General features: G+C 44.7%; 1 long non-coding RNA gene across 1 annotated transcript in view; it reads right to left on the bottom strand.

Moving 5' to 3' along the window:
- LOC114056519 overlaps positions 1-24,591 on the bottom strand; it is a 28,195-nt gene extending 3,604 nt beyond the window's left edge. The window contains exon 1 of the long non-coding RNA XR_003571020.1: positions 24,432-24,591. This is a non-coding gene — a long non-coding RNA (uncharacterized LOC114056519). The remainder of the gene's footprint in view (positions 1-24,431) is intronic.
- Between the last annotated feature and the right edge of the window lie 239 nt (positions 24,592-24,830).

Consider the following 24,830-nt stretch of genomic DNA (forward strand, 5'->3'; position numbering starts at 1 on the left):
TAACAATGTTTCTAGATCCACCCAAAACCCTAAAGCCAAATCAGCTTTGAGATGGGAAAGAGGAATTTCATTTTTCCTCACTTTCACTGCTGGGACAGACAGCCTCCCTCCCTTTGAGGTAATTTGATTTTCACATTATGCTTTATGGGATATCCTTTATTTACCTAATGTTTTCCTGTCAAGTCTTTTCAGACTATGAATCTTGTATATTTTATATACACAAAGGTGACTTTTCCTTCCTTTAATGACCGTGGCTTATCAGTGCAGGCAACCGATACTGGACTCATAAATATGTCACTCTTGGGTTTGCGGCAGCCCCTTCTCCTTCATAAGACTATTCCTTGCTGCTTGCTCCTCCCTTCAGTTCACTGCATATCCATGGTCTGCTCGTCCCCTTGATGGCATTGGTTGGTATAAATAAATCACTGATTTCAGCAATAGGTGAAAATCATTGTGAAAGGAGCACACAGAGGAATGTAATACAAGGTCGGTGGAGCCAGCGCCTTCCGACTCCAATTAAACATTTCCTGTAAGTCAGTGCCAATTGTGCATCTTGTAAGAACATTTGAAAGCGGGAGCTTGAACTCTAAGGGACCCTCTCGCCTTGAAACCTGTTTCCTGTTTAACAAGATTTAACAAGTACAACCAAACATGTGCCATCAGCAACAAAAGTCATTGTAAATGGCTCCAGTGTGCAAAGGTGCTGGGTTTCCTCTTGGCCCCAAACACCTACCAGCCCTGTCAGGCTGTCACAGGATAGCTGCAGCAGAGTGGCATGGTGTCCTGGTGCCCCAGGACTGGCACATGCTCAGCCGTTTTGCTAAGGGAGGGGGAAGGAAAGAGGGAAAAGGCAACCTTTTCCAAGGGGGTCAAAGCTTGTTGGGTGAAAGCTTCAAGACTTGGTCTTACTGTCCCAGGAGTTTTCTACAGAGGATGCAACAACATCCACTCTATCCTGTCTCTTCAGCTTGAAGCACAGTCTTGCTGCTATAAGATGTCTCAAAGACATCATTGTAATCAAAGACATCAGTGTGGTGCCTGGAACAGGCTCAGCCCAGGCTGAGCTCCCTGTCCAGGCAGAAAAGATGCCCAAAGCAGAGATCAGCCAAAGCCAACTCTTGATTGTGCAATCAGATATGGGGAAACTGGTCATGAAAGCCCCAAAGTTTAGGGGATCCTCCTGGTTGTGAACGCAGTGGGGACAGGGAAGACACATTCACTGTGGCCAGGCACTGAGAACATACTCCTGCTTCCTAGAGACCTGTACAGTGATAGGAGACATCTATATATGAGGGGGTGTGTGCACGTACACTGTGTATACATCTCCTACTGGAAGCTTTTGTAGCATACTCTCTGTACCTTTCTCCCTAATTCAGAAGGTCTAGTACTTGGGATGAATCCTCCAGTTCTCCTGAGTAACAACAATAGCCGTGATGGGAGCAACAATCCTATCAGTTTGTTGAAAACCACAGAGGCATTCATATACTGAAAGATACATATCTGACCAAATTTTCCAAGTGCATAGCCCACACCTTGCCTCTCATTTGTAGTCAGCTACTCTTTCCACCTCTGCCATCCTTATAGTAGCCAACAACCAGGGCAAGGTCTGTGAGCAAAGGGAGGACATGGATGGAAAAGAGCAGAGGAAACAATGTAAAGTGGAGCCTAATGTGATTGAGACAGCTCTGCCCTTAAAACTGCTCACACATAGAAGAAAGTATTTCAGCCCTGGATGTTAAAATAAGAATAATTTTCTTTAAGGAGGTAATGAACTTGATATAATATATCAGACATTAAAAGTTATTTTCTCATTATCAGGGAAAAGCTCGGGAATTTGATGCCGACTCCTCATCTATCTTAAGTGGGCCATCATTTATTTGAAATCCATCATTATGGGATATAGTTCAAGTTCAGAGAGGACAGCACTTTTCTGAGAGAAGTCCCCTTTTCCTAGGCTCCTTGGGCATGCTCCGGCGGGAGCCAGCTCTGCCCTCTCTGTCTCTGCGATGCACAGTGTCAAAGCAATGCTTCAAAGGAAAGTCTCCACAAGGTTCTGACCCCCCAAAGTGGAGATGTGCTGGCATCCCTGCACTGTGGCTGAGGAGTGGACAAATAATCAGATCCTCTGGATTGGTCCTTCCTCTGCAAGCTGCCCATGACTCTTCACCACCATGGCTGGAGTCACTTTCCATGTGTCATCTCCCAAGATCAGCCCCTCTAGTGCTGCCTGAAACCCAGCAGCCCTCTCTAATGTGGGATCAAGCAAGAACAAGGCTCAAGCAAGAGTGTTCAAACAGCCAGCGTGGACTTTATTGGAGCAAGTGCCCAAAAACCTGTCGATATCCCCCTCACACCACCAGTTTTGCTAAGATGGCAGATGGGTGTTGGGCTGTGGGTGGTTGTTTTCACTGCCTTGAGCCTGTCACCAGCCCAGTGCATGCCATGTGTGTGTGGGTGATGAGAGATCAGAGAGGCATCTCCCCCACGATGCCTGCAGGCAGGCTTTGCAGCCGTATTTGCTTTCCAGGTTTTATTGACCCAGGCTTTGCTGACCACCGCATCCACCCCACGCTGCAGCTTGGGCCACCACTGTGCAGCTCTGGGGAGAGCATCTGAGGATGCCCCTGGGACCAGCAGGCTCTGTCACCCTGTCCTAGCCTTTCTGACAAGAAGTCTGTTGCACTATTTGCTCCACAGTCCCACTCCTTCCTAAAAGCTGACAAGTGGGGAAGGCTGGTTGGTGCTGCGACCAGTGAAAGTCAACAATTCCATCTGGGATAGAGCTGCAGTTTGGCTGAGGTGGATATTGTTCCCAATTACTGTCATTTAGCTAGACTTAGAATCACTTGCTGACACCAAAAGGGGATGTGAGCCTTCTTTGGTGCCCAGGTGTCTAGCTTCGTCATGCTAAACTGACTCCGAAATCCCATGTGAAACCAAGATACTGTACGATGCTCTGCTGACTTCAGCAAGGCCATCCGTGCTGGCTTATCATGGCACAGGGGCAGAAGTGCAATGTTCTGGGATCTGGCACAACAAGTAAGAGTTTTGGGCACTTCTCCAGGGGAAGAGCCTGTAGGAGGAAGGCAAAACTGCCTGTTAAACGAATAGGTTCAGCCCTGCAGCTCGGAGGAGATCTCACAAAGTGCCCATGTGCAAAGCTGTGGCACAGGGGAAGACTACACTTCATCCCCATCCTTAAGAGGGCTTTGATTTGCAGTAAATTTGCACCAATGGACCAAAATAGAAATGCTTCAGGCATCATTAAATCAGGACAGCACCTGTAAGCTGAAGCTGAGGCGGTTCATTTGGCATTAGATGCTGGACATAGGAAGGAGGTGAAGGAGGTATCTACCAGCCTGAGGAGCCCGATACCTCACTAGATAGCATACAGACACTATAAAGAGGGAAGGAAAGCTGTAACATATTTCCCTTGTACAGATGGGAAACTGAGGCATGTTGAGACCCTGTTCTCTGAGAGTGTGACTTGGATTTATATGAGGTCTCTGGAGCACAGCTGGGCATTAAAATCAGAAACTGTGTCTTATGTCTGTGCTCAGGAGGAGGAGGGGATGAACTGACTGGCAAACATTTCCAGACAGACGGTGGAGCGGATTAGTACAAAAGAGGATGCAGATCTCGGCTGTTCAGCTGCCAGCAGAAAGGAGGGGGAGTATGGTTAGGCAGCTGGTTGAGAAACAGGTGCAGAGAAGGTTTCCTGATAGCTGTGCTGTCATCCTGCTTTGAACCCTCAGCTCCCTAGTAAATCTTCCCTCTTGGAACTCTCTCATCAAAGTTTCATTTCCTCACGTTCCTAAAATAGTTCTTGATAAGCAACTTGTCGTGCTGGTAAAGCCCTTTTGGTTACTTTCCTAGAAATCTATTTTCATGTTTTCTCACTGGGCTTCAGCTGCTTGCATTCCCATTCGGGGGAAAAAAAAAAGTTGATAAAAAATAATCCAGCCAAGGCTTAATACAACAAGAAGGTGAAATGTTTATGTTTAGTAGCACAGCAGGACCTTGTCTGTCAACTGAATTTCCAAGCAATGCCACGAAACTGTAGTGCTAAAACTTGCCCCTAACCCTAGAACCAGGGAGAAGAAAATATGAAAATATATTCTTGGCACGTAAAAGATCTGCAGGAAATACAGACTTTTCACTTTCAGTGGCTTCTTGCAGGGTCTTTTATCTTCACACTACAGTCAGAGATGGAATAAAGCAGAGGTGCTCAAGCTGCAGTTTTTAAGGCACAAGGGGAGCCCTTGTGCAAGGCAAGTGCTCTTTCCATACTCAGTTCAGAGACACCTTGGGCCTGCACTGGCATAAGGTTCCCCGACAATCCCAGGTGCTGGGGGAAACAAAATGGCAGAGTACATTAAGACAAACAGGACTAAATGACACTGTAACCCAGTCCACACCCAAATCATCCCCATCTCATTGGAAAGTAACGTGGAATAGCTGCTATCCCCAAATAATGAATTGAGCCAGACCTCCTCCCTAAGTTTTCTGATGCCCACAGCGTTATGTTGTCCCACGGCTCTCGCCTGGAAAAGATTTTGACATGTGCCTATGAAAGTCTGCCTAGGGGAAAGTTGGCTGTCCTGCTTAGCAGGGCAAGAGACTTTTTCAGAGACTCATAACACTGTGGCAGCCCAAGACTATTACAGGAATGGGGGTGCTGGAGGGAATACAAAGTTTGTGGGCGGGGAAGCACTTGGTTGATTGTGATCTTTTCAGGTCAACTAACTAGCATTCCTTGGGGCAAGTGAAGAAGTCTCTATATAAAAAAGCTGCAGTAAGGGAATGAGGGGTGGTTTTACTGGCATGGCACCAAAAAGGGATAAAAAGTTTGACCTGGAGTGATTGTGATGCAGTATGGTAGAAGAGTGGATCATCTGATGAGAATATCCAGTTCTCTTCCTCTGAGCTCAGACGAGCTTTGCAACTTCTCAGGACCAGGAAAACAGGTATCAGAACTGTTGATTTTTCTTCTGGATGATATGTAGCTGACTTTGGGTGTCTAACAACATAAGAAATAACTAGTGCCAATTCTGAGGCTGTAGTCAGAGAATTTGTTTTCACAAGATGTGCCAGGACTATTTCATAGGATGAGAAAGGCTGAACAGAAATCATACTAAAAGTGACCTGCTCACGGCAACTCTACTTCTAATACCTTAGCAGTGTGGGGCAAAACTGGAAGCCAGATGGAGGTAAGGGCTGTCTGGAGCCCTCAGAACAACTTATCCAGCCTGTTCCTTTGGTCCTGGTATCTTTTTCTCCTGGGAACCTCTTGGCACCCCAGATGAGCTACTCTGGTATTGCAACCTGACACATTTGCCATTTCTTTCAGGGCTCTCTCACTTGGAGATATAGTGGCTGGGAAGAAACTGCTGTTTCCCCAAAGCATCAATCTTTCCAATGCTAATTTCCTAGCCACCCCAGATGCCTGAACCATTTTTCACAGGTGACAGGCAAGGGATGTGTGTGCACACACATGCAGCAGGTCTGGAGCAACTCAGTGTCTCCACTCCAGGAAGCACTGGAGAGACTGTGCCTGGCTGTGTGGGTCTTACAGCTTGATGATGAAGGGGAGGCTATGCCCAGACCTCTGCTCCTACTTCAGGAAGGTACAGGACTTTTCTGAATGGAGATGTGGAAAGAAGTTCACAAGTTTTAACAGTATTCTTAAACAGATAAGTCATCACAGTGTGTCTACCCAACTAGCAAACAGCATATTTCTGTTTGGTTTTCATGTATTTCTTCCCACTCAAGTCTCACACAAACAAAAAACACTGCCCCCAGCTTAGCCCAAAGGTGACCTCTGGGCAATACAGCCTCAGAAGTACCCAAACTGCACACACCCTAAACATAGACACACATTTTTCCAGAGTCAAGAAGTCTTTTGTGTGGGTTTTCAGCAACTCAGAGGCATTTGGGAGGGAATCAACCAGGAACCAAGAGAGTAATTCCTCTAGTGTACATCAGATCTTAACAAAATAGCCCTGTACCCTGCTTCACCCTCTGTGCTGAGACAACCGCCTTGTAGCCAAAGCCTTGTTTCCCTGGAATCAGAGAGATCCACGGTACCATAGACTTCTAGAAAATCACATCCATTTGGTCTGACTACAAAGTATGGATCAAATCACCATCTCACTTGGGTTAATGGTAGCTTCTCATTGTTTCTCACAGTTTCTCATTAGGTTTCATGACAGCACAAGAAGGCTCCATTCCAAAATGCACCTAGGAGTTTTATTTATATTATCTTAGCATTTAAACATTTCAATATGGAATATTTAGCATCAGTACTGTATAATTTTCCAGTTTACTGAAGAGGGGTTCCCTAATGATTACAAGGGGCTCCTCTCTGGTGCCTGAATACTATTAAGAGTGTTTGTTCCCTCTTGTCTTAACCTTAATAATTGCAGCAAATTGATTTTAAATACCGAATCAGGAAAGCCTGCAGAAATTAATTACTTTTTTGTGTATATTTCACATATTAAACATGCAGAATGAAGAAAATTTAGAGTCATCAAAGAACAATTTCCAAACAGACTTGCATCATTAAAAAGACATTTAGCTTCGTAGTTCAAGGTTAAGTTTGTTCCCAGAAGATGAGGTAATTTAGTAAAATAATAAAGCTCCCATTAAACAAACCCTGTAATAGAACTGAGCCTTAGCGGCTGCAAAGGAAGGAAACTGTAACTTCTGTCAAAGCACAGGGATGAGATTAGCGTTAATAAAGCATTCCTCACAAAGCAGAGTGATAGTATATGGGGAAGGCACATCCAAATAACTCTCATTTCCACAGTGTTTCCTCTCAGATATGGGCTTTTTAATTAGCCATCGGAAAGAAAACTGAAAGTGTACTTTCTCCTTCTCAGTTTCTCCCTGACTATTAATCTCTGTGCTGAAAACAGTGCCACCAGTCCATCTTATTGTTATTAGGTAGTGGAGACGTAAAAGAACTACATTCATAGTCCTTATCGCAGCCCAGAGGTATTTCCTTTGTGTTATGAGGAGTATTTTGATTAGTTTTGGCTGTGTCTGCAGGGAAGACACAGTTTATATTTTCCATGGCTAAAATAATTTCTAGAAATATAAAAGTTCATTCCAGCACTTGCCAATATTTATTGGTGGGCTTTAATTGCTGGAGGGTTTCATTGCTGTGCCACAGCTGGTTGTTTTTTAACTCCTCTTGGTTTCATGACTCCACTGACAGTGGATTGTTTCTGGACTGGGTTGCTGATTTTTAATAAATCATTTGTTTGATTAATCAAGGATGCAACTTTTCTCCCCTGTGAATGCACTATCCACTGGCAGATGTGGATAATCACACATTTGCAGAGCCTCAGAGGTATTCCCTTGGAAAGGACCTCAGAGGGATACCAAATCCTTTTTTTCCTGTCTTACCTTCTCCTAGGGTGTTTAACCTCCTTTTAGGAGCACAGGTGATGGCAATTCTCCAGTTTTCTCTGGTGGATCTTTAACATTGCCTTAACCTTTCATCTGCCAACAGAGACAAAGTATTCCTTTTCTCTTTGCAGCAGCCTAATTTGTATATTTGAAAGCCAACTCCTGAAGATCCACTTACTTTTGCCTTCATTGGATGAGTCAGCCACGAAATACTCAGTTTCATTTCAGACTATGCAGCAGGTGGGACTTGAGCCCATGGCAGTGTTAGGTGGTTGCCACTGCCAGATGTTCTCACTCCTGCTTGTGCTCCATGATCCCCTGCAGCCAGGATGGTACAAGGGAACCACTCACAGTGTTGTGCTGAGCAGGAGCTTCTCTGCCAACCCCATTTCCAACACAGAGCCCAGGGTACACGCACACGCAGACAAGCAGTCGCAGCACTTTTGGCTTCCAGTGGGAAAAGCTCCCTGGCAAATTGGTCACAGCAATTCAGGATGACACAGCTCTGTGGTTCCCTGTGGCTTTTTGCCACATGGAGGGGAAAGGAAAGAGTAATGTTCTCTTTCTTCTCTGCTGAAAGAAGATATGGTGGCTGGGCTGACAGCCCCCAGGTACGAGCTATGACAGCACTCAAAGCCCAGAAGAAGGTTTGCAACAGACATTGCTGCTCACATGTCCCTAAAGTCTCATCAGAGAGAGACAAAAAAAAAAACAAAAAACACCACACCAAAAAAACAACACAACAACAACAAACAAAGACCCCCTGTGCTTTACAGGTGTGCAGGTTTTGCTTGAGGGAGCTGATGGGAAATGTAACGCACTTTTGGGCATAACAGGAGTAGCACACTCACATTTACCCTTTTCTTCTTGAGGCTGCTAATTTTGCATGACTGAATCAGCAGAGGAAACCAGATTTTTAAAAATCAAGTGCTGGCAAAGTTCCTGCTGGCTCAAGGAAACTCAGGACTGCATTCTGCTTTGGTTTGTCTTTTGTTTCACTCACAAACTTGAAGCAAGTAGAAGGTTTTGGAGTGCTAACTGAGGATCATCAAAAGTCCCTAAGTTTAATGATGACCTATATTGTTTTTCATGTGGAAAATGAAGGGGAAAAAAAAGAAAAACAAGAAAAACAAGCAACAATGCAAATGGCCCCCTGATTCATGGATTCCTGTCACTTCGGACATTTCCTACTCTGGCAGACTATGAATATGGCTGCAGATGAAGGATCAGGGTACACTTCACTGCAATATGTTTTCTGGCACCGTTATTAAGCCATCCAAGTGCTTTTACTCTAACAGCATCCAAGCTGCTATTACTCTAAACCATACAGGTCAGGGATCTGCCTCTTGAAGTGACAGGCGCTTTATGCACAGCAGACCCGGGACAGCTTGACTCTCCTACCTGAGCCATTGTAACATCTCACAAGAGGCAGCAGCCAGACACAGCCAACAGAGATGAAACTTGCTGCACCTCAGGGCTGTGGAGGCAACTGTCAGCCCCCAGGGCTGACACTGGCACCCAGAAACTCAGACAGTGGGTGCCTGAACTGCCCACTGCTTCCCTTTGTCTCCTTGTATCTCCAGCCTCCATTGGATATTCAAGAACAACGCTCCTGATGTAAAGGCACTTTTAGATACAGTGAGCTAACCCTGTACTTGTGGAAGTTCTGGAGCAGATTCCTTCCACTGTTATAGCATATGCCTCAGAAAAGTCTTTGTCTGCTGAAGAAATCTCCCTGTGCCCTACGATCAAGGGAGCAATAAAAAAAGGTATCTAAACAATGTGACAACAGTGCACAGTCGGCAGTGCTTGAAATCAAAACAAAGTCTTCAGGGAGCAAAACAAGCTTCCCGTTCTGGAAAAATTCCTGATCCTCAGTTTCCCAAAATGCCATGGCAAAACATTATTATCTTGGATCTTTCTATCTCTAGCATGTGTCATTGAAATGGCCTGAATGAAGTTGCTATTTGTAGTGTGTAGCTCAGGCAAAGGCCCTATCAATGAAACCACTTAATTGCTCTTCTTTGGGATATTACACAATTGGCTCTTCTGTAGTAGTTCTCCTTGTCAAGGCCGAGATCTCGTGACTCACTGTCATGAGGGAGGCTTCTCCTTCCTGCCAGCCATATCCATAATCCACTCACTCCTGGGTCTCTCTGCTTGCTCCTGCAGAGGGGAAGACACCTCCTGACTTTGTTGCTAGCTTCAGGAATGCACCAGAAATTATTGTATTCAAATGAGGATAGTAAGGTAAGGCTCCTGTAAGAAACTGCAGGCTGGAGGTAATGGTAGATAAAATTCCTTATGCTGTTCATTAATATTGAATCATTTATCAAATAAGTGTTTGGGAAGTATTGCTACAACTCAGTTGGGAAAGTCTATAGCCAGTGTTGTATTTCTAATAGATGCTAAAGTAGTGCCAGATAGCGCTGTCACCCAGAGAGTTACATGTTGCATCATTTGTAAAATTTAACCCTTACTAGAGGCTACCTCAGGCTTGAGCCATTCTGCCATGAAACCTCATTGAGAAGCCAAATTCGTAAGTGCATGGTTCCCCCCATCCCTCCCCTTTAGTGTAAAAAAGCAGGTGTTTTAAGCTCTGTGAATGCAAAAAGTGTGTTCCTAAATGAAGACTGGTATGAACAATCTCACTTAAAATCAAGAAAACTAGTTGTTAAATTGATTCCATTATTAAACTCTCTGTCCAGCAACACGCTGCTAAAATTCAGGTGCTCACTTCAATTCATGCTAAAAGTATTTAGACTTAAAGGTACTTAGCATGTTGGATATAACAATAACAATTTAAAAAAGAGTAGACAAGCTGCTTTATACTGCATTTTTTGAGAGGTTTCTGTAAGTATGTACTGCTGGCAGCTGTCAGGAATGGGATGTGAGGTGAGGGAGGTCTTCAAGGGCTCAGCCCAGCATTTCTCTTCTTGCTGCAGATTTTTCAGGTCCCTTTCTCCGCACTCGACTGTCTTTCTCTTTTTACCTTCTTTCCTTCCAGCTCCAGTGGAGGCCCTCTCCTCTTTGCTAGGCACCAAGGCTGTGTACTGCCTCTCACACTCCATCTGAAGCACAGTGTGTTGGGTTATAAGCCACCTAGCAAAAGGTGTTCACTTCAGGTGGGCAGTCAAGCTGAAACACAGCTTCTTGAAGATTTGCTGCTTTGGTTACACCAAATTTTGTTACAGCTCATGAGTTCTGCTCCATCATGGCTGCTTCCTTCTGGCCCGGCAGCTTCAGTGAGCCAAAGGGAATGGTACTTCTACCTGTGAAGCTATCAAAGCAGCCTTCGTCTCTTCCTCTGTCAATGTTTGCTGGCTTTGCCAGCTACCAGAGCTTACTCTGCTGCATACCTACAAAAAAAAAGTCCAGAATTTTTTTTTTTTATGGGGTTGACCCAATCTGTCAGTCCAAGAACCACTTTTACAAGATGTGTGTGATGCACACCCACCTCAGTGGTGGTGGAACAGAGCCCAGCAAAACTCTGCAGGGTGCAGATGAAACATTCCCTGGCTCACAGTAAGACAAAAAGGTGATAAACAGCAGCACCTGGGGAACATTCCCCTTCCCACCTACCACCACCACCACCTTCTCTCTCTCGAAAACACAAACAAGCCAACCCAATTTGCATTTTCATAGCTGGGAGTGATTGCTAGATTAATGAGCACTGCTATTTATATCTAAATAATCATAGTCCTAAACAACTGCTTGGAGGCATCAATAGGGAAGGTATGTTTCTGGGCAATGATTTTATGAGGTTTGAGCAGCACTTGCCATCAGAAGGAGGAAAACACGTCTGAATTGCAAAAAAATGTTTTACCATATTTTGGACAAACTAAGGGAAACTGGAAGAAGAAAGTTATGCTAGCAGTGTATGCAGACTTGGCTTGCTTACTATAGTACGCTGGCCTTAACACTATTCAGAGGAAATACTTTTGCTAAGCAGCTTCCTTTAACCATCATAGTTGCCACAACCCTGCTTGGGACTTCAGCATTATGCTGTACTGCCCAGATATATAGGGTACCTAGCATTGTTCCTCCCAAGCCAGAGTGTGTGAAAAGCCCTTGCAAGCCAGGTCTGCCCTTGCTGCCTTTGGCTGAGTTTCTACTAAGAAAATCTCTTGGCTTAGCGCAGAGCTTGCAAGGCCACTTAAATCTCTCTGACCCCTTAATGAAGTTTTTAAAAGGGCTTCATAAATCTTCATCACTAAGAATTGCTTAAAGCCCTGCAGGGTTTCTCCAGTGACACTAACCACTAGAACAAGTAGACAGGCTCAGGTATATTTATTGCATTCATCTTCATTATTCCATGGGTTTTCCTTCCTTATAGTCTTTTACACAAGCTGCAGCCAGGACAGGGAGTTCAGGAGTGGGAGCTCTGATTCAACACTGTCTGGCAGTTCGTAGCCATCCACTGCGACTATGTCAGATCAGTCCTCTTCTTGGGAACATTTTCTGTGCGGGTAGAACTGTCCGTTCATCATTTATCCTTCTTTATTTAAATCACCATATTGTTCCTCATTTGGGAAAGAACCTCATTTTTGCCTTTCCTGTGAAAACATACCGCAGGTCACAACCTGACAGCTCCAAAATGGATTAGTTCTCTGCCTACCCTTCTGTTGTTGTTTGGTTGTGGTTTTTTTTTTTTTTTTTTTTGGAATTTTGGTTGACTTTGGTAATGTTTTTTTATGAGTAGCATCAGTATTCTCTGAAATAACTTGCAGCTTGATGGATATATAAGGATTGCTAGGAAAATACACTGGGTTTTAAAAATTTTTTTGCATGCCATGTACCGTGCTCTCCAGAGTGAGATTCTGGAGATCTCTATATATTCCATATAGGTTGATCAGTGCTTTACCTTTGTGAATTGAAGACAGAAAAGGCATGCATGAGGTTAACAGATAAACATAAAAACACTCCAGTGCAGGTAAACTCACTGAAATCAGCAAGACCCTTTGAAGAAACAGTTCCAAGGCTAATTCTATAGACAATAGACTAAAACTCTACTGAGTTCTTAAAGGGTTGGAGGTCTCTGTGGTCCAGCCATGCTTGGGCTACTCCATTTCATCACAAAATCATGCTTTTGTGAGCTAGATGATTTTCAAGGTTGACTTTTCATTTGGCATTTTGTTTATGATATTGGGATAAAGTAGAGTGCCACAGAAGTGCTCCATTAGAGCCATGGTGATGTTATATTATTTTAAATTTATTTGCTTTACAAGAAGGTCTGCTGACCTCAGGGAGGACTGGGACAGTGCACATGGAGCAGAAGAGAAGCCATATGCTTGTGCTGGCAAACAAGATCTTATTGAAAAGTTTGACACTGAACTCTTAAATCTACCAGAAGTGTCAGTCATCATGATTAACAAAATCATCCAGTTTCCTAGTCTAGATTAAGACTGACAGGAAAAAGAAAGGCTTGTGAACATGGTGGAGGCTCAAAAGCCAGACTGTGATGTGGATGTAAGGTACGTTACCTGAGGCATTAAACGAGACCTCCAAACTTACTTGAACTGGTGTTTCTTTCACTGAGTTCAGTGGGTTCTAGATGATGTCACGCTGTGATGTTGTCACATGTGAACCAGTCAAATAATTGTTTTTAATATAGGGAACTGTAGGATGGGTTATCTGATGCACTGTGTTGTCTGCTCTACAGTTCGTTGGTTAATAACGTGCTAGGGACACACTTTTACCCTAATGGGTATAAGATTAGATATTATCTGATTTCCCCGTATGCTTAAAGTCTATGCAAGTCCACCCAAGTGCTTACATAGGTGTTAACAAAAATTCAAATTGGGTTGTAGCTTTCAAGTCCTCAAAAGACAAAAATCACAGGCAGGGGACTGAACAAGTCAAAGGGCCACCATAGCCTGAGGTCCATAAAATGTCAGGAAGTTGGAGAGATAAGAAGATTTCAGCAAGTGACTCATGGCCTGTACTTTAAGGAAAGATGGAAGAATCCTAAATCCTGGCCAAAATGACCTGGCAGAAGTTCTTACTCAGTCCTGAGTCACATACACAGCTTGATCCTCTGCATGTAAGCAAAACGTTTAAGACTGTGAGCCTAGGTGGCTTCTGTCCTGTGTTCAAGGCATTGTCATTGGCCATACTCCTACTCCTAACCCTGTCCACTTAATCCTTCCACTGACTGAAAGTTAGCCATCTAAATGTCTTTAAGGATATAAACCTCATGATTCAGCTGAGCTTCACTTGCACTGTGTTTCCCAGGGACAGAGCTCACATGACTGAAAATCTCTAATATAAATTAACCAGGCTGGGGTAGGAAAGCAACACTGGTCCAGCATTTCTGTACTAGGAATTTGGAGCAGAGATGCCTCATGGCTATGAAAACAGACAGGAAAGGCAAAGTTTAAGTTCATACTATGAACTATCACACCATAGTCCCATGATACACTGCCTTTGGCAGCTAAGCTGCTGCAACCAGCTCCTGCCCCAGATGTTTGTTCCCACCTCTGGCCTGCAGTTTGTCACCTCCTCAGTCGTGCCAAAACAACTGTGTGTACAGCAGTGCTTAAATCAGCACACTGAGGTGATGGAAGTTAAAAATAAACTCTTTGTGGGAGGAAGAGAGGGAGAGCTATTTTTAATTGTAATCATTTCAATGGTCTTTCTTCCAGTGTGGGCTCACAAGGAATTTCATTAACACAACTGGGAGAAGGCAGTGGATTGCTGCACTGGCTGGCACTGGAGGGACTCCTCCAGGCAGAAGATTCCCTCCTGGGGGAGGGAGAGGGTTTCTTAAGCCAGGATTGCATCAAGGCCAACGTGCTACAGAATTGTACCTTTCAATATGCAGAATTATATCTCCCTGCCTGATTCAAAACCAGACTTGGGTATCCCAGGCTCTCCATTTGCTATTCTGTCTGCTAGATCCTCTTAGCATTCATTTTAAAAATTATTGTATGCAAGCCAGCATTACTATTAACAAAAACAAACAAAGAGACACTGAGGTTTTTTCCTGTTTTATAAACAAATACACCTTATAATCATTCTGAATACTAGCCTCCTCCTCCACAATTTACTATAGTATGGTTAGATGTCACGCATTAAAGTCTATTCAAATACAAAATGCACAGTAAACTGAGCATAAAAAAACATCAGAAGAGATTAAAAAAAAAGGTTTTATTTCATAAAGTTCATTACATGATCAAGAAATGAAATACTTACATGTTCCTTAAACAACATTAAAAGTTTAAGAAAAAACATACAAAAAGGGTTCAAAATGTTGCAGTGCAGCTACAGTCTGGAAATTCACAAAGTAATTCAGCAACTTACTTTTGTTTTGGCCTTGGTTGTTTCTGTGCTTTGATGAGCTTCTCTGCGAGCAAGTGATATGTGCAAAGCCTTGGTTCTCTCTTCTGTTCAGGCATCTCAGTGATTTGCTTCTGTTTGAACAGGAAACACATCCACTTGCATCCAGATGCTCCTGCTATGTTTCTCCAGAAGCTCTGCACCAGTAAAGCATGTAAAACAGAGACAGCTTTCAAACTGCTGTCCTCTTTTGAAATAAGTACTTTTGTGTGTGTGTGTGTTATTAATACTAGTAAATGTTTTTCTATGATATTGAGTGAGTCTCAAAGCTCTTCTCAGGAAAATGGGGCAATAGTTTAATTTACAGCACACAAGAAAATGAAGTAGTATCCTGAGTCCCACATCAAAGTCCTTCTTTGGGACTCATGATCCATGTGCTGGACCACACCAGTTCCTGGGTGCTTGGGTATATGGGCAGGATTCAAATTTAAATTACTAGACTCTGAGTATGTTTAGTATATCCTTCAATTCTCTTTTAATAAAGAGAACCAAGGGCACAGTGACTCAGTTTTGTATTTAGATGATATAATTGTCTCATGAACTCTGTACAAATTACCTCTTCTCTGTATTGTTTTTGCAGTGTATTGTTTTGCTTGAATAATATGGCACATATCCAGTGAATATTGCAGTCAATAAAGTACCTCAGTTTATAGTTTGATGGTCCACAAATGAATAACTGACTTCAACAAGACTAATTAAGTCACTGCCCTTTTTAGCGCCATCAGTACTCTTCATTTAGAACACTAAATTTATTTTTAATTATTAGCACATTTCCTTAAAAGCTTATTTTTGCATGTTTTTTATTACCAAAAGCTAACTACAAATGAACTATTTTGCACAGCTTTCAACAAATTTGTGATTCTAAGGTTGACATTGGAGTGTAATGATGTAAAGGAAATTGCATTTTACTGCATTCTAATTAAACATGTAAACTTGTTGTAGGCCTTCCTCCAGCAAAAGACCCACAGGAGTTTGGTACTTCATCACTACATTTTATTTTCTTCTTGAGCTTTGCACAGCAGGTTTCTGCCTTCCAAATGGAGGACTGATAAAATAATTTAATCTGCTAAACAGTGTGTTTCTGACATTCAGACTGACAGATATGGAGAAGTATCATAACGCTGAATAACATAAAGGATATGCATCATTGTTCCTTTAGTAAAGTGTAATTCTAGGTGTGCTGGATTCTGCTTTTATGCAAAGAATTGGGTTGGCTCAAGATAGCTTGTGAGTGAGCCAGAGCCACTGAAACCCTGTAGGTTTGTTGGCCATAGCTTTGTGCCTGCTTTGGGGCTATGGACCCAAGAGAGCACTTCTTCCTTGTGCTGAGGAAGAGGATATTTGGGGGCTGTATTATGTATTTTTTCAGTTCACTTAGCTACAGTCGCTTAGCTACAAAGCCTTGGATAGGATTGTTCCCATCACTCTCTCCCCTTCCCATCCACTCACCATTTTTCTCCAGTTCTACCCTCAATCATAACAAAATGTCCAACATATCCTAATTTCACTGTAATAACGCTGGCTGTATCCAAAAGGCCCAGACAACATCAAGAATTCAGCCCAAAATACTCACATTAGCATTCAGCCAAGCTCTTGTAGGGTTTGTCCTGCTGACTTGGTCCAACCCCATTAAATTCGGAGGACCTCCTTTTCCAGCTGAGCTTTAATTGTTTGTTTTCCAGTTCTCTCCATGGGCTCAACCTAGTCAGCTCCATGCTCCACAAGTCCAAATGCTGAGCTGTGGTTAGAATAGTTCAGTATAGAATATTTTTAACCTTCCAGTAGCTACAGGTCACAATCATTAGTTTCTCCTATCTATGCTTATTAAAGGAAACACTTGTGAAAGATATGTCACCTTCTGGACCTCAGAGGTACATGTAGTTCCAAGCAGGCATAAGGAAAACATGTTTTTTCCATTTCTTGCAAGCAGAAATTAGGTTAATTTCTTTGGAAAACTCCTTCTAAAGGAAATGTCATTCAACAATTCTGTTGAAGCTATCAAAAGCAAAACCAAATTGGTTTGAAAACAACATAGGTCACAGATAGAGTTTATGAGATGAGTAGGAACTATTCTCACAGATAGTAAGAACTAAAATAACAGTATAGAATTAATTCTGGGTTTAGGCTGAATTATACACTTCTCCGGTTCCATGAGTGAAATATCTTGGAACGTATTCCTGTTAGACTCTGCCTTTTCCAGGGAGGGGAAAAAAAAAAAAAAAAAAATTTCAACCCAGAGTACAGACGGCAGTTTCAGACAGTTCAGGGGTTATTGCTTTCCCTGTGTCATGTTGACCAAGCAGAAAACAAAAGCTTTGCTGTAGTTTCTGGTGGCTGAACAGGGATGAGGAGCTGAGGTCTTGGCTTCTGGTCCAGGCATGACTGACCTTTCCTACCTACCCAGATGTAAGCCTGTTATCAAATTGAAAGAGAGAGGAAAATGCAAACCACTTTGTCTGCCCTCTCAAGATGAACCTTGTTGCTAATTTGATTCGAAGTTTATTTTCTTTAAAGGGTTAAATAATTGAAAAACAGCACAAAAACTTTATTTTGGATAAAATGAAACGCTTTGATTGATATGAGCTTTTTTGGAGGCAAATAGTTTGGCTTAGCATAGAAGATGAACCACTTTGATTTAAGTAGTGCTACATAAAGCTGTGGTCACTACAGCCCAGTTGGGGATCTGTGGGGAGTGGTACTGCATAGGGTGTCACATATGGGGTGCTTGGAGGAAAGCCAAAAGCAGCGAGGGAAAAGTCCTCAATCCAGCCATGCACTGCTGAGTTTTCATCTCCCAGCACTCCCAGGCTCTGACAGTCCCACCCCTGTTGGATTTATCTGTGGCGCCATGAGATGCCACTGATGTCAGTGCTGGCTGTTGTTCTTTCTGCTGCGGTCATTGGGTTCCAGAAGTAAACGCAATGTAAGTTTATAAGGGTGTACTGGACATAGAGCTGGATCTGTCATCTTTAGTGTCCATGCAACTACACGACACCTGCATCATAAAGAGGTGCTGTTAAACCTGACAGAGCCTGACATAAATCACAGAGAGCATCTACATTACCTTTACTGTTAAGTTCATCACAGGAACTATGGTAGCTGCTCAGTTAGTGCTGATTGGGTTTGTTTGGGACCAACAGCTTCCGAGCTGTGACAGCAGAAAAACTGGCATTAGCTGACCAAATATTCATCCGGAGTTTGTAACAGAATCTGCTTAAAACCAGCTTAGTTAAGTTAAAACCATGACTTGAAGGGCCAGATGGTAATTCTTGTTGTGAACTTCAGAACAGATCCATTAGCAAGGTTTATTGCTTCATGAGGAATTTCCATGGAGGTCTGTGGCACTGGCTCATCATGCTTAAGTCATCGTGGGATAAATTCCAGGTGAATGAGTAGCCTTAGACATTTTTAGCATCTGGAGAAATGAGCAGAGACACAGAAGCAGGGCTTCTTTGTAAGCCCTGTTTCACATGCACTATCAGAAAAAACAACCTACAGTAACATTACAATGCAAATACAGTGCTGAAAATAATATATGTGAACTTATAGTAAAACTGGGTTGTCTGGGTTGTCTTTTTTTCGGTTTTGCATTATTTCACAGGTGAATAATAAAGTTGTGTGTGGCTTAACTTATGTTTGATGGTCATTGGCAAACGCTAAAAGCATGATCCAGATACCATCCACGTTACTCATGGGTGCAGCAACCCTCTGAAGTTATCCTGAAATACTGTTGTATGGCATTATCTTCAGCTTACTGAAAGTGTGGAGGTCCTTCCCCCCCGCCTTGGAAATAGTAGTCACTCTACAACCTGCCATCACTTTGATTTACTCTGAGGATTGTTACTTCAGAAAAAGGCTGCTATCTCTACCCACATTAAGAATATAAAAAAACCCACCAACTCCCCACTGAAAACCTCAAACCCGAGTAACATAAGAATTACACCTATCTACTTTGTTACAGTGTTCCATCTTTAACACTAAATTTATTATGTCCATTAAGAAAGATAATTTAAGAAATTAGGTAATAAAGTGTTTGTATGTAAAAAAAATGTAAGAAATAACAGCAGGAAAAAAACTTATGTATATCAGACTACACTATTTCTTGCTCATCTAAGTGGAATTAAAAGTCATGGACTTCTTAAAATTCAGTCATCGGTGACCTTTTAAAATCAGTCAACAATGGCAGGGGAACAGTACATTGTAAGCACCTACTTTTGGGGACAACCGGCTTTTTAGTTGTTCCTTCTATTGTTTGCAAATACTGATGTCTTTTAATATTGAATTATAAATGCAATGTGAGCAGCAACAACGGCTGCATAAAACCAACCTTTTCCTAAAGTAATCGAAAAGTGCGACTTAATTGCACGCCCTCTTTGGTCCTGGAGGCTTAAGCGAAATGGATAAACACTGCCAGTGATTACATGAACGAAATGGAATTGCGGTATTCCCACGGCGAACGTATATATTTATACTTTTAACTGCAAATAGAAGGCTGTGTCCGCGAAGCCATTAACACCTAGGGTAAGAAAAGCAAAAGGGGAAGGACGGCGTCGCGTCCCCGGAGGTGAATTAGCAGCATCGCTTATCTTCGGGCCGATGGGGATGGGACCCGCCCGGCCGGGAACTGCCTCCGCGGGTGCCTTCGACACCTCCATCTATCAAACGAAGGGAAGAGCCAGCGTCTGCGGGGTTGACAAGCAAAACCAAGGAGGGTACACCCATTCTGCCTGCCGGTGGGGCCCCACACGTCTCGTCGGAAAACTCTCCTCATCTCCTTGGTCTCCATCCTACCTCCCGTGGGATGCTTAACGCATACCTTCCGAAGGCAGGAGTCATCCACTTCTGATAGCAGCGAAGAGCAAGGCTATTAATAGGCTATCTAATTACCCCGATCTGCTAACTCTGAAATCTCTGATTCTGTGATGTGGTTGTTTTGATTTGATTTTCCAATCCAGTAGCGCTTTCATTTATAGAACTGGTCAGACTCGCTCTGGAAGATATTATTTTAACGTTTAAACACCAACTTTCATTCCAAGGAGGAACAAAGTCCTCAAATTTTGGCATTTCTCACTAAAGCAACAAGTGAAAACATTATTAGTTCGGATGGAGGGACGCGATTTGCCTCGCTAAGTTTGCGAATGTCGTTGTTTGGAGTTTTATTATTATTATTCGGCACTTGGTCTCAGACATTTTCAGTCAGGCAGGTAAATGGTGAGAAAAGCGGTTACCAAAAGGAAGGCGAGAGGCTGCCACGATGCCAAGAGAAACGGAGCGGCCCCACCGGAGCTCAGCATGGACACGCATGAAACAGAATTACTCCCGAAAAATGCTTCCAGGAGGACGCATTCATTTTGTCCTGTGGAAAACATTTCACTGGAAGATTTTTATCTGTTCTGATTGTTTGTTTTATTTCCTGGGCAGAGAAGTAAAAAGACAACTAAGCCAGAGGGGGGGGAGGGGGCCGAGATGTATGGCAGGTTTCGATGCATAAAACGATTTCTTTCACGGAGTGTGGCAGGGGCGAAAACTGTCCCAGGGAGCAGTTGGTGACGCTGGATTTTGCCTGTCTGGGGTGTGTGGGTTTTTTGGTGGACTATTTTTTTGTGGGTGTTTTTTTTTGGGGGGGGGGGGTGTTTTTGTTTTGTTTTTTGTTTGTTTGTGCTTTTGTTTGAGTTTTTTGTGGGTGTTTTTTGGGGTGTTTGTTTTGTTTTGTTTTGTTTTGTTTTGTTTTTTAAGTGAGAAAGAATGAAGTCTCTGCAACCTGTGCTGTCGGGATAGGGGCGGAGGTAGGATAGGTAATTGCAGATCGGATTTGATATCGCCTAACATCCGTGATAGGGAACAGGGGAGGATGAAGAGAAGCCCGGTGCTGAAGCGCTGCGGAGAAGTGCGGCTCTGCCGTGCTTCGAGTCCCTCCGCATCCCTCCCTCCCACAACGACTTCTCGCAGCAAGAACACTCAGACACTTTCTCCCGGGCTTCTCGTGCCAGATCCAGCAGGAGAGCCATGAAAGGATTCCCCAGCACCTAGGCAGGAAAAAACAGTGATCCTTGGAGTCCCCCATGGCTCTGGCCCGGGGAGGGCGCCGAGCTCCCGCCCCGCGGCCCCGGGCGGCGGCGGCGGCGGCTCTCACTCTCCCGCCGCCCTGTCCCCCTCGGCGAGGAGGCGGGACACGGGGTGGGGGCCTTTCCTTCTGGTCTTGTCTCGAAACGGGTTCTTTCACCCGGTGTGCAAGAAACCGATCCACACACAGAGTCGAGGTACTTGATTTTTCTCTACAGCTCTGCGCAGAAAGAGGTGGCTGCAATTATAGTGTATATATATATATATATATATATATAGTATTCTTCACCGCAAGACATAAGTGCAACACAGGCCCAACGTTTCTTAGGAAGGGCATTGAGGTGCCCGTTGATAAAAGCGTCAAAATTCACCGACACTTAAAAACCTTTAAAACTGCCGAGAAGCAGTACAACTAATCCTTACCTCACTTTCCAAGTCCCCCTGTATGTGTTTGGAAAGAGACAAAGCACCTATGCGCCCGTTGGACAGAAGCATCTAAGTCATAACTAAATTTTTTAGGATGTTGTGTGGTTCCCGTCTGCCTCCTATGTGCCACCCCGAGAGCTGGAGGGCATCGCCTTAGTCCTGTGTGCCCCACGGGGGCTCAGCGTGCGGGTACCGCGGATCTCTGGCTCCAGGAGTCAGGTTACGCAGCAACAGGAGCCTCCTCCGCGCGTTTTGTTGATTTTAATATCTGTCTCTCTCTCTCTCTTTTTTTTTTTTTTTATTTTTTTTTTTTTTTTTAAGGTTGAAATCATTAACCAGCCAGACCTCGGATACTGGAGGGCGGGCAAATAAAAAGAAGCTGTAGATCATTATTAAAAAAACCCAAAACAACAACAACAACAACAAAAAACAAAAAAAAAATTTTCACAAAACAACAAAACCCCCAAAACAAAACCAACAACAAAAACAACAGCAACAACAAACAAAACAAACTACAAAACCCACACACTTGGACACCTATTGCATAAATGTCCGTGTGGACTCTCTGCTGCCTGATGCTTATTTGAGCGTCAAGGGTTGCAAGACACCGTGGAAATCACCCAAAAGCACGCATCAGAAGGTCACCAATGACGGGAAGGCCGCTTTTACTGCAGTGGGGAATAACATTCTGCCCCACTGCCCGCCGTCGGGCACGGCTTCAACCCAGGGGAGTGCCGAACCAGCGGGAAATGGTCCTCGGAGCCTGGTCAGGGCGTCCTGCCCAGGGCCGGGGCAGCCGCCGGGCCCAAAGTCTGCTGTCTGCGGCCAGCAAGACAGGCTGGAGTTCAAGCCCGACCTCTGAGCACCTGGCAGCCCTTCGCTAGGAGTTTCGGAGAAAGTAAAAAGAATCCCTCCTCGCACTCGAGAATTTGGGGGTCCCCCTTCCCCTTTGGACATATCTGATCTATTGCAAAGGGCACGCTCGCCATGTCCGCCCCCGCCCTTTCTGTGGCGTGTACAGGACACTGCTGCTTTGGGGCTCAGTTTGACTAACCACTACCCTGAGCTCCATACGTCTGCCCCGCCCCGCCCGAGGTGGAGGTGATGGGTGATGTCAAAGGCCCCCGTCCCTCTGAAATGCTCTTTCCCGGTAGATGCGGATTGCCCCGCCGGCTTCGGTGCCTGCGGCGGGGGCGTGAGCTCTGCTGGGAGCCGACCGGCCGGCAGCTCCCCGCCGGGCTGGGCGAGCCTGAGCGCTGCCAGTGCCCCGATCGATAAGTCCGCTTCAATGTCACAGCCGCTGGGGAATGGAAACCCTCCATATCGTGGGGTGGCCTTGATAAAAGTATATTTTAAGTAGTGCGGATAAGCGAAGGGGAGAAGAGAGGCGGAGGGGTGCCGGCACGTCGCCCGCAATAACCGCTGTGCTTATCAGCCCGGCCTAAACTCCCCAGCAGTTTCTAAAGTACATTAAGTTACATAAACACGTCTCGGAAAAGAATACACTCCAACCTGCGATAGTCACCGAGGTGACCCCTCGTACCGCCTCACACCGAACCCGCCGGGCCCCCAGGGCCGCAGGAGCATCGCGGCCTGACACGGTGGGCGATGCCGGCTGCTCCCGGGGCTGCCCTGACCGAGGGGCGGCGGGGATGCGGCCGGACCGAGCCTGCCCCTCCTCACTAATGCATCCCTGCAAAGGGATCACGTTTGCAGAGACCCGGGAGTGGGGGAAGGAGAAACTGCTCTGCATTTGCACATGTCTTTCCCCCAGCCCTTTTTTGGGAGGATGAAGTGCCCACGAGGGAATTTGCCTTAATTGGATACGAAACTTTCTCTTTTTTTTCCCAATCTGCTTTCTTCCCTCTTTGGCCACAACCATCAGGAGAGATGGTTACCTTGCTGGCCACCACCTTCCCAGCGATGTGTACCCACAGCGAGCATCCCCCCGCCCGCAAAAATGCTCCCGCACGTGCACCCCCGGATGCCTAACCCAGGCCCGGAGCAGGAGATACCTGAGAGCCTCCTGGAGCCCCGGGATGAAAGTTACGTCAGAAGAGTGGGATTCGGGAAAGGAGAGACGCAATGAAGAGTTAGGAACCGGAGACTATATGATTTGAGCGGTTCGAGAGCAAACCCGAAACGGAAAGGGGTGATTGGAAACGGTTTCCCACGCTGGTCCCAGTTTAAGCCGGGTTTTCTTATCGTGTCTATGGGAGGAAATAAAATGAAACTTGTAGCCAGGCTATAACGTAAACAGGCTAATCGGCGGTAAAAAGAAAAAAAAAAAAAAGAATAAAAAAAAAAAAAGAAAACTGAGGCGTCTGAAGTGTAAAACACGGGGCAGTTTGGAGACCGGGAAAGAGGCGCCTGCCAGGCCAGAGCGGCCGTTCTTCTTCACAGCCACCCTCAACTTTCGAGCAGGTCCCCACTCCTCACCCTGGGGTTACGTGGGCACCGGCATGTGCCGGTCGTTTGAAATAAACTCTCACGGTATTTCTCGCAGTATATTCACCCTTACACGTGTTTAAAATACCCTCGGGTTTAAATGGAGAAGAGGTATTCAAATGACTGAAAGGAAATGCGGAGTTTGAAGCCGATAGCTCGGCACTTTTCAGCACACAAATTTGCAATGGCAGCACCCAAGCTAGGGAGAAGCGAGCGGCGTAGGCATCTATTCCCGCGGCTTCCCCTGCTCTTGTCGCGCATTTGCAGGCAAAAACCATGGGAAAATGTTTTAAGTTGCAAGTCGGGATCGGAAAACGAGCCGGACGCTGGGAGACAACAAATTCCTGCCCTCTCTTTCAAAAGCTTATTTTCTATTTAATATTGAACCCACTAAAACACACCTAAAAGTAAAAAGAAAAGAAAATCACTTCAACCTGGCAGGGTGACTGATATTATTTAACGATGTTATTTAAAGACATCTGACAAGAAAGAAGCATAACCTTTAATCGTACAATTTAATAGAGAAACGGTTTCTCAAGAAATTGGTTATTTTCCGACCAAACCTCTGCCGCGCTATACGACAAAAATTAACATGCACAATAAAACTTCCAGTTCACAATCGGTTCACCCAACGCCGGCAGAGTGGATGGCTACAACCAGAGTTTTGCTCTATTCCCAGCACTGCAAATTCTTCACCTCCCGTTCACCTTGCCTGGAAAGACCGAAAGAAAAGCTGTGCCTACCCCAGGAACGACAGCACCGCGCATCAGCAGGTTTGAGCTCGGTTTCTGTCGGGAGGGCTCATGCCTGCCGGCTGCCGAGAGCCGGGCTCTGCTCTAGTACAGCCTTTTGCCGCCGATGACTCTTTCTGTACAAACTGATGATGACAGATATCCAGCTGATAACCTCTGGTGAACGAAGTTATTTTAATTTCCAGTCACTTTCCTGCTAAGTACCATATCAGTTTGTACACAGCTGAGATAAGAGGGCTGGGGGGGGATAAGAAAGAAACGGAGGGAAAATGCCTACCGCCAGCTGCTGGGATGGACACATCCCACAGCTTGTTTTGGCTTCACCTGACGATTGGGGCAACTCAAGGAGGAGCCACATTTTTTACCCTCGAATAGCTCTTATTTTAACGC

The sequence above is a fragment of the Empidonax traillii genome, unplaced genomic scaffold (assembly GCF_003031625.1).
Source record: "Empidonax traillii isolate 1590-97213 ecotype Southwest subspecies unplaced genomic scaffold, ASM303162v1 scaffold94:size1391941, whole genome shotgun sequence".
Lineage (NCBI taxonomy): Eukaryota > Metazoa > Chordata > Aves > Passeriformes > Tyrannidae > Empidonax > Empidonax traillii.